This window comes from Zootoca vivipara, chromosome 6, assembly GCF_963506605.1.
Source record: "Zootoca vivipara chromosome 6, rZooViv1.1, whole genome shotgun sequence".
Taxonomy (NCBI): domain Eukaryota; kingdom Metazoa; phylum Chordata; class Lepidosauria; order Squamata; family Lacertidae; genus Zootoca; species Zootoca vivipara.
In genome coordinates, this window is record NC_083281.1 from 14,586,602 (window position 1) to 14,596,695 (window position 10,094).

Here is a 10,094-nt window from a genome sequence, read left to right on the forward strand (position 1 = left end):
GACGCCATGGAGGAAACGGAGCGGGGGGTTGTGATTGGGCCGCCCGGATCACGTGCCGCCGGAGGCAGGAAACAGCGACGTGTTATGCGGCTGGCGGCGACGGCGGGGTCGGAAATGGCGGCGTGTCACGTGATCGCACCCGGCCAATTACGGCTCCTCCACTTTTGAAGCTGCGGAGCCGCCGCTTCCTCTCCAGCCCTTGGTTGGTCTGGGGCGCAACTGGAGGGGATTGGCCCGCTGGGTGTGTGACGTAGTCGTTGGGGAAGGTCAATGGCAGCGCTGGGATGTGGGTCAAAGGCGGTTGAGAGCAGGAGGGAAGAGCCCAGAGGATCCCCAAAGGGGCAGCCCGGGCCGGTCTACTCAGAAGTAAGCCCTATGGCGTTGAATGGGGCTTACTCCCCAGTACAGTAGCTGCGCACGGGATTGCGGGCCTACCAAGGCTTCTCAGCCCATTCATTGCCCCAGAGGGCGCACCGCTGAATTCAATTGGGCTTACTCGTGAGTAAATGATGTGCCTGGTGGGATCAGGCCGCAGGAAGCATCCGTTTCATTCATTTGACTATTGTTTGTTTTTATATATATAAATTTTATTTATTTTCCATTTAATATTATACATTTACATCATCATTGTCCACCATATCGCGTTGGCTCAGAGCCTATCGACTTCCTTCCCTCCTGCCTCGTGGCTTTCAAAATTAACCTTTACTGTACGGTATATCATTGCAATTTATACTTTTTCCAATTCTAGTTACAGGTAGGTAGCCGTGTTGGTCTGCCTTTAGTCGAAACAAAAAAAAATTCCTTCCAGTAGCACCTTCTTTAGTCATGTCTGACTCTTCGTGACCCCATGGACCATAGCACGCCAGGCACTCCTGCCTTCCACTGCCTCCCGCCCTTTGGTCAAACTCATGTTCGTAGCTTCGAGAACACTGTCCAACCATCTCGTCCTCTGTCGTCCCCTTCTCCTTGTGCCCTCCATCTTTCCCAACATCAGGGTATTTTCCAGGGAGTTTTCTCTTCTCCTGAGGTGGCCAAAGTACTGGAGCCTCAGCTTCACGATCTGTCCTTCCAGTGAGCACTCAGGGCTGATTTCCTTCAGAATGGATAGGTTTGATCTTCTTGCAGTCCATGGGACTCTCAAGAGTCTCCTTCAGCACCATAATTCAAAAGCATCAATTCTTCGGCCTTCTTTATGTTCCAGCTCTCACTTCCATACATCACTACTGGGAAAACCATAGCTTTAACTATACGGACCTTGGAGACCAACTAAGTTTGTCATTACAATAGCTCATACCAATGACAAACTTAGTTGGTCTCTAAGGTGCTACTGGAAGGAATTTTTATTTTGTCTCCAATTCTAATTACACTCATTACAGATAGGGCTGCCAGACTCAATAGAGGACAGGACTTCTGTGCCTTTAATTGCTTGGAAATTAAACAAAGGGTCTGCTGGTTTCTCTTTGAGGTTTCCAGACTCAAAAGAGAGCAGGGCAATTAAAGGCACAGAAGTCCTGTCCTCTATTGAGTCTGGCAACCCTCATTACAGAATATCCTAAAAATTCAAATAAATATAGAAAGATAGAAAATTTTCTCATTACAAGTCTTCAGACAACCCTGCTAGTGATGTTAACTGCTTACAATGATCTTTCAGATATCGTATGAATTTACTCCAGTCCTTTTGGAATACTTGCTGGTTTTGGATTTTTCCTGTCAGTTCGCCAGTTATGCAAAACACATCATCTTCATCTGCCCCTCTTCTTTCATTGGTACTTCTTCTTGTTTCCATTTTTGGGCTAAAAGAATTATTGCCGCAGTTGCTGAAGACATAAACAGTCTTTTATCTTCCCTTGGTATCTCTTCGCCCACTACCCAATAGAAAGGCTTCTGGCTTTTTAACAAAAGTATTTTTAAACACTTTCTTTAACTCATTATATACCATTTCGCAGAAAGCCTATTCATTTGACTATTGTTTATTCATGTATTCATTTCATGATACTCATAGCCCTGTCCTTCCTCCAAGGGGCTCAAGACGGCATACATGGCTTTGTCTCCCCATTTCTCGCCCCCTCACAACAACCCTGCGAGGTAGGCTAGGCTGATGACATTCACGGAACCATAGAATTTCAAGAGTTAGAAGAGGCCACAAGGGTCATCTGGTGCAAGGGTCATCTTTTTGCCCAATGTAGGGCTTGAACCCACAATGCTGAGATGAAGTGTCTCATGCTCTACTGACTGAGCGCAAGATTGTAAATCACAGAACTGCATTTGGTGCTTGGCAAAGAAAGCAGAATATAATTGTGATAAACAAACCAGGGGCAGGGAACTTGCTCGGGGTTCTTACTTCTGTGGGGACCTGTTGTGCAACAATAAAGATAATGGTCTATTGACCCCATGGACCATAGCACGCCAGGCACTCCTGTCTTCCACTGCCTCCCGCCGCATGTCGTAGCTTCGAGAACACTGTCCAACCACCTCGTCCTCTGTCATCCCCTTCTCCTAGTGCCCTCAATCTTTCCCAACATCAGAGTCTTTTCCAGGGAGTCTTCTCTTCTCATGAGGTGGCCAAAGTCTTGGAGCCTCAGCTTCAGGATCTGTCCTCCCAGTGAGCACTCAGGGCTGATTTCCTTCAGAATGGATAGGTTTGATCTTCTTGCAGTCCATGGGACTCTCAAGAGTCTCCTCCAGCACCATAATTCAAAGGCATCAATTCTTCGGCGATCAGCCTTCTTTTGCTCAAATTACTTGGCTGGAATTTCCTCCTTTTACTGACTGCATGAACCCACGGGGGACTTGGACCCTGACGAGCTGGGCTGTTGAGTAGTCTCTCCTTATCAATTTTGCATTGAAAGCCATCTAATTAGATTTTAATTTGATCCTGACTTGTTTTTAGGAGGTAATTTAATTGTTGTTTGATTTTATATTAATGTTATATATTTGATGTTGGCTGTCCTGAGCCCGGTTTCGGCTGGGGAGGGCGGGATACAAATAAAAGTTGTTTTATTATTGTTGTTGTTGTTGTTATTGGAACATGACAATGGAAGAAAATACACTTATCAATTTGAAAACGACCATGATCCAGGCAGGTAAGATGAGATGAGGAAACAACAGTTTTGATACTGCCTTTTTTGCCAAAGGAGCTCAAGGTGCCATGCAGGTCGTATCCTCATAACGACCCTGTAACGTAGTTTAGGTTGAGAGGAAGTGAGTGCTTAAGGTGCAGGGATATCATTCCAGGTATCCCTGGTCTTCTTCCCACACACTAACTGCTACTCCACTCTGCCTTTCTCAGTGGTGTTTGCACCAGCTCTTTCCTCCCTCTATACTCGCTGGTCTTTCATTATTGTCTCCCCTGCTGTCAAAATTTAGACTGTGAGCTCTTGGGGCAAGGACCGACCGTCGTTGTTTATTAATGTGTTTTTCTGTTTATACATCACTTAACACTACATAAATCTTCCAGCATCTGCTGAGGGGGTAGATAGCGAGAATCCAAGAGGACGTTTGTTTCAGTGATGGCAATCTTTTTCCAGCCCAGTGGGCCATATTTCATCGGGAGAAACAAAGAAAGAAAACGGCGTACAGAGACAGGAACAGAAATTGCCCTTTTTTTTAAAAAAAAATCAAAATCCTCGGAGAGTAGAGATTTCACCAGGGGATACAATTCTGAGCAGCCCGAAGGCCCTGGCTGGGATGTTTCGCTGACGAGGGAGAGATGGGCAAGAGGAGACGCAGATGGCAACGTCTTGTTTTATGAACCTTAAAAATCGCACTCTCGGGGGGGATGTCGCCATTCTGGCTGTAGATTTTCTCAGGGGAAGGACCAGCCAGATGGGATTAGTCCACTCTGGAGAATTCAGCTTTTGGAGGAGATCTACACGAAGGGGAAATCCTGAAAAGAGAAATCAGAGCAAGATGCAGCTGTTTTTAACGAGGAACATCTGACAGCTCTGTTTACTCAGCAACTGAGAAAAGTGCAGTGCCCCATCTCGGTCGATTCTGTGGAATTTCGAAATCATCAACAGGGTAAGGTCATCCAAGATCATGAAGTACATGCTTGGTATTCCATCAGTTGCTTAGTTGCGTAGCATTTTAGGTCCCTGCTTAGTTTCCTGTTTTTGCCAGCTCTGTGCCATCATCTCAAGGCAGCTCAGAACTGGCAAACGTCGTGCAGAATTCGGATTCTGGGAAACCTAGTGCTTCCCCAGATTAACCTGTTTATTCATCCGTATTTGCTTGCACAAAACCTATGCGGGCATCAGACTATGTCTGGTATTAAGGATTTGGTAACACAATGAAGATCTTTCGTCCTGATTTGCCTGTGGCTTCTTCCTCCACACCTAGTGGAGAGCCAACCCCCTCCCTAGATTCTGCCACTGTGTTCCTCCCCCTGGGAGGCAGCCACATCCTGGAAGGGGGAAATGCCCACTCTCTTCCCCGGTCTCAGCCCCCATAGCCCCATGTCATCATCCTCTTCCTTTTCCCTGTCCGTCTCGGCCTGCCACTCCACTCCAGGGCCCAGCCAATGCCTCAGGGCCAGGATACTGTGCCACAGTCATAGTGACTGCAAACTCAGGGTCCAAACAGGAAAATGCTGCTTTATGCAAACCATTGTGCACTTGAAGATTTTAATGCTGTTTAATGTTTTACTGGTTAATTTTATTGCGTGCATCTGCTTAAACTGACTAACATGCACTGGGGTTGCTGGGCTGTGCGGGGGTAGAAATTCCATAATTTTTTAATTCTTTGGGGGCGGAGTTTACACAGCCCCAAGTTCAAGACATCTTCTGCCTGGAAACAAAAGTCCAGAAACTCCTGGGAGCTGAATCTGGCCATTACCTGCCAATCAACAGGGACATTCGCAGGGAAACCAAAATGCTTGTTTACAAAGCTATTGTACTACCAACCTTACTGTATGCTTGTGAAACATGGGCCGCTTATAAATGCCATCTCCAGTTCCTCAAAAGATTCCATCAGTGGTGTCTCCGAAATTTTTTACACATCACTTGGGAAAACAGGCGAACAAATATCAGTGCACTGGAAGAAGCAAAGATCACCCGTGTTGAAGCAATGATTCTTCAACACCAACTTCATTGGACTGGTCATGTTGTGCGGAAGCCTGATATCGCCTTCCAAAGCAAACACTCTATTCCGAACTTAAAAATGGAAAGCGTAATGCTGGTGGTCAACAAAAGAGGTTTAAAGACACTCTCAAGGCAAATCTTTAAAAATGTAGTATAAACACTGACAATTGGGAAACACTGGCCTGCGAGCGCTAGAATTGGAGAACAGCCTCTACCATGTATTGGACTTTGAAGAAGCACCAACTCAGGACAAAAGAGAGAAACGTGCTAATAGGAAGGCACACTTGGCAAACCCTCACCGTGATCAACTCCTGCCCGGAAACCAATGTCCGCACTGTGGAAGGACGCGTGGATCCAGAACTGGCCTCCACAGTCACTTACGGGCTCACTGTTAAGACCATGTTCATGGAAGACAATCTTATTCAACTACGAGTGATCGCCAATGAAGAATATTGGGAACTATCCTTAAAAGTAGCCTGTCCCAGTACTGGTGTTACAAATCTGAATGACCCTTCTCCGAGCCCCACATCTCTGTATAACTAGCTTGGGTTTGCGTCTCTCTGGTGTCATTCCAGGTTGTTGAGAATGAGGGCTTATCCGCACTTACCTTTTGGTCCACTCTTTCCGAGCAGAAGTTTGTGCTTTAATGCTCCATTTCTGAGCAGGTTCCCCCCCCCTTTGCCCCAAGCTTTCCCTGTGAAAACCTGTTCTTCAAAGCTGAATTGCAGCAAATGTTATTTTGGACTCTCCGCAGATTGATTCGCGTTTGCTCTGCTTGAGCTTAAAGAGTGGGTTTCCACAGAGAAAGCTCTGGAGCAAGATGATCGAGGGGGTGGAGCCGCTGGGACTTTTTAGTTTAGAGAAAAGGCAAGAAAGAGGCAACATGATAGAAGTTTATACAATTATGCTTGGCATGGAGAAAGCAGATGGAGAAAAAGTTCTCCCTCATAACACTAGAACTCATGGACACCCACTGAAGCTGAATGTTGGAAGATTCAGGACAGATAAAATAAAGTCCCTCTTCTCACAGCACAGAGTTAAACTGTGGAACTCTCTCCCACAGGAGGCAGGAATGGCCACCAACCTGGATGGCTTTAAAAGAGGATTAGACAAATTCATGGAGGGGCAAAGGGCTATTGATGGCTTGTTGTTTAGTCGTTTAGTCGTGTCCGACTCTTCGTGACCCCATGGACCAGAGCACGCCAGGCACTCCTGTCTTCCACTGCCTCCCGCAGTTTGGTCAAACTCATGTTCGTAGCCTCGAGAACACTGTCCAACCATCTTGTCCTCTGACATCCCCTTCTCCTAGTGCCCTCAATCTTTCCCAACATCAGGGTCTTTTCCAAGGATTCTTCTCTTCTCATGAGGTGGCCAAAGTATTGGAGCCTCAGCTTCACGATCTGTCCTTCCAGGGAGCACTCAGGGCTGATTTCCTTAAGAATGGATAGGTTTGATCTTCTTGCAGTCCATGGGACTCTCAAGAGTCTCCTCCAGCACCACAATTCAAAAGCATCAATTCTTCGGCGATCAGCCTTCTTTATGGTCCAGCTCTCACTTCCATACATCACTACTGGGAAAACCATAGCTTTAAGTATACGGACCTTTGTCGGCAAGGTGATGTCTCTGCTTTTTAAGATGCTATCTAGGTTTGTCATTGCTTTTCTCCCAAGAAGCAGGCGTCTTTTAATTTCGTGACTGCTGTCACCATCTGCAGTGATCAAGGAGCCCAAGAAGGTGAAATCTCTCACTGCCTCCATTTCTTCCCCTTCTGTTTGCCAGGAGGTGATGGGACCAGTGGCCATGATCTTGGTTTTTTTGATGTTACTAGCTATGAAAGCTATGGTCTGCCCCCACTGTCAGAGGCAAGAATGCTTCTGAATAACAGTTGCTGGAAACCACACAAGGCGAGGGTGTCTGTGTGCTCCACTCTTGCTTGCAGTTTTCCCACAGGCATCTGGTCGGCCAGTGTGAGAACAGGAGGCTGGACTACTAGGTGGCCCTTGCTTGGCCTGATCTAGCAGCCTCTTATGTTATTGGAAACCTGCCCTTTGCATTGGTGTTTCCCCTCAAGCAGCAAGTCCTCAAATGATGTCAGGAGCTGGGTGGCCAACTCCTTAATTTGCATCACTGACAGAAGGCTGCTTAACTGATGTAGATAAAGCCACCCCACCCTCAGGTCATGGAGCTTAGTGTGAATCTGTTCTTCATTAAGCAATAAAAATCTCTCTGCCTCCGCTCATTTTCATGCAAACAACTTCCACTCCGGGAAGAGCATCTCCTACCATTTTTAGAATTTATTGGATGGTGCCGGATGCCTACAGCGTGAGTTATTCTTTCTTCCTCTCTCTCAAGAGTGTTCGTTGACTGGAATTAATATTCCTGCCTTTTTAAGTTTGGGAAGCTGGACAGCCCACTGCAAAAAGGGCTAGTTTTAAAAAGCCAATTGGTCAATAGCAAAGGATCAGCTAGAACAGGCATCCCCAAACTGCGGCCCTCCTGATGTTTTGGCCTACAACTCCCATGATCCCTAGCTAACAGGACCAGTGGTTGGGGAAGATGGGAACTGTAGTCCAAAACATCTGGAGGGCCGAGGTTTGGGGGTGCCTGAGCTAGAAGGTTGTGAGAAGCCAAACTGTGGCTTGAGCCAAGAAGGACTAAAAAGCCACAAGATTGGAAAGAAACAGAGGGCACCGAGGTTGGCCAAGGGCAAATGGCGGACGACAGAGACTCATCCTGGGTGGCCCATAGCTTTGAGTCCTCATAGAGAGCATCCTTCGACACTGCTGGACCCTTCGGAATCCAAACTTTTCCTTTTGGGCTTTTTGGAAAAGGCGCTTTGCCCATGCTCACTTCCTGCCACCTCACAGCTGTTGGACCACTCAGAATGTGCAGTCTCCATTGTCCTGGAGTCCTCTGCCTTGCTTCTTGTTTGGCATACAGTAAGGTTGGTAGTTGGACGCGGGTGGCGCTGTGCTCTAAATCACTGAGCCTAGGGCTTGCCGATCAGAAGGTCGGCGGTTCGAATCCCCGCTGCCATTGTTCAGTCCCAGCTCCTGCCAACCTAGCAGTTCGAAAGCACGTCAAAGTGCAAGTAGATAAATAGGAAACGCTACAGCAGGAAGGTAAAAAGCGTTTCCATGTGCTGCTCTGGTTCACCAGAAGCGGCTTTGTCATGCTGGCCACATGACCCAGAAGCTGTATGCCGGCTCCCTCGGCCAGTAAAGCGAGATGAGTGCCGCAACCCCAGAGTCATCCGTGACTGGACCTAATGGTCAGGGGTCCCTTTACCTTTACATTTTAAGGTTGGTAGTTGGACGTGGGTGACGCTGTAGTCTAAACCGAGCCTAGAGCTTGCCAATCAGAAAGTCGGCGGTTCGAATCCCCGTGACGGGGTGAGCTCCTGTTGTTCGGTCCCAGCTCCTGCCAACCTAGCAGTTCGAAAGCATACCAGTGCAAGTAGATAAATAGGTATTTCTGCGGTGGGAAGGTAAACGGCATTTCCGTGCGCTGTTCTGGTTCGCCAGAAGCGGCTTAGTCATGCTGGCCACTAACACGGAAGCTTTCTGTGGACAAACTCTGGCTCCCTCGGCCTATAGAGCGAGATGAGCACCACAACCCCAGAGTCGTCTGCGATTGGACCTAACGGTCAGGGGTACCTTTACCTTTAAGGTTGGTAGTACAATAACTTTGTAAAGAAGCATTTCGGGTTTCTTGCGGAGATCCTGGTCCTCAAACACACTGCACTTCAACCGGGAGAAAGCTGCACCCGCAGAGCTCAGACGATGCTGGATTTCGGCATCAATGTCGGCCCTTGTGGAAAGGTAACTGCCCAGGTAGGGCAGTATCTGAAGAAGTGTGCATGCACACACGAAAGCTCATACCAATGACAAACTTAGTTGGTCTCTAAGGTGCTACTGGAAGGATTTTTTTTAATTTTGCCCAGGTAAGAGAAGTGATTGACACTTTCCAATGTTACACCACTGAGTTGGTGCCGCACTTTGGTTTTTTGGATGTTGAGCGATAGGCCAAGCTTTTGTAAGATGTGTACACACACACACACAGACAGACACACACGTACTGTTTAGATGTGTTCATATATTAGTACTTGTAATAAAAAGTTTTTAAAAGTTTTTTTAAGAAGGAATGGAGGCAGGAACAATAAACAGAAAAGGCAGCCAGTTAATCAGTTATCTCGCCTCTACAGCAGCAGAACTCTGGAGCCAAGAATCCAAGCCTTCTTATTTGCTAGGCAGCTGGCGAACATGGACTGCAAGCAAAACAACTGGACAGCCTATAGGAAGAGGAGAGGGTACCCTGTTCAGAACTGTGTCAGGGAAGGGATGGGAAAAAATTCTAATCACTTTGCATTTGAAGACAAATGTACCAAATTTGCATTTTCTGAAATGGCATGAGAACAGAGTGTGAACACACAGTTCACACTTATCTGAATTTTGCAATGCAAGTTCTCCAACTGGTGTTTACAAAGCTACACATATTTGGTAAAAGGGTGAACAAAAATGAATATTATCATTGTTGCTGTTAATCCACCCTTGGCGTTAAAGTTCCAGGGTGGGTTAAAACAAATTAAAGCACAATATTGAAAAGAGCTTAAAACAACTTTCAGTCACAGAAATAAGGTAGGTGCTAAAACACCATGCCTCGCGTGTCAAAAGCCAAACAGTGTTGTTAGTCAAAAGCAACATGCAAGAATACATTATATTAGGGGGAATTGCTTGCAAAAATGTGCACTTTCGTCAAAAACAGTATACAAAAATGTGCTTATGGGGGGAAGTCACACCAAAATTCTGAATAACTTTGAAGATGACTTTTAATATATATATTTTAATCGCTAATTGCTGTGAAAATGCGAAGAACTGAATTTTAGATAGAATCATAGAATCGAAGAGTTGGAAGAGACCACAAGGGCCATCCAGTCCAACCAAGAAGGATACACCATCAAAGCATTCCTGACAGATGGCTGTCAAGCCTCCGCTTAAAGACCTCCAAAGAAGGAGA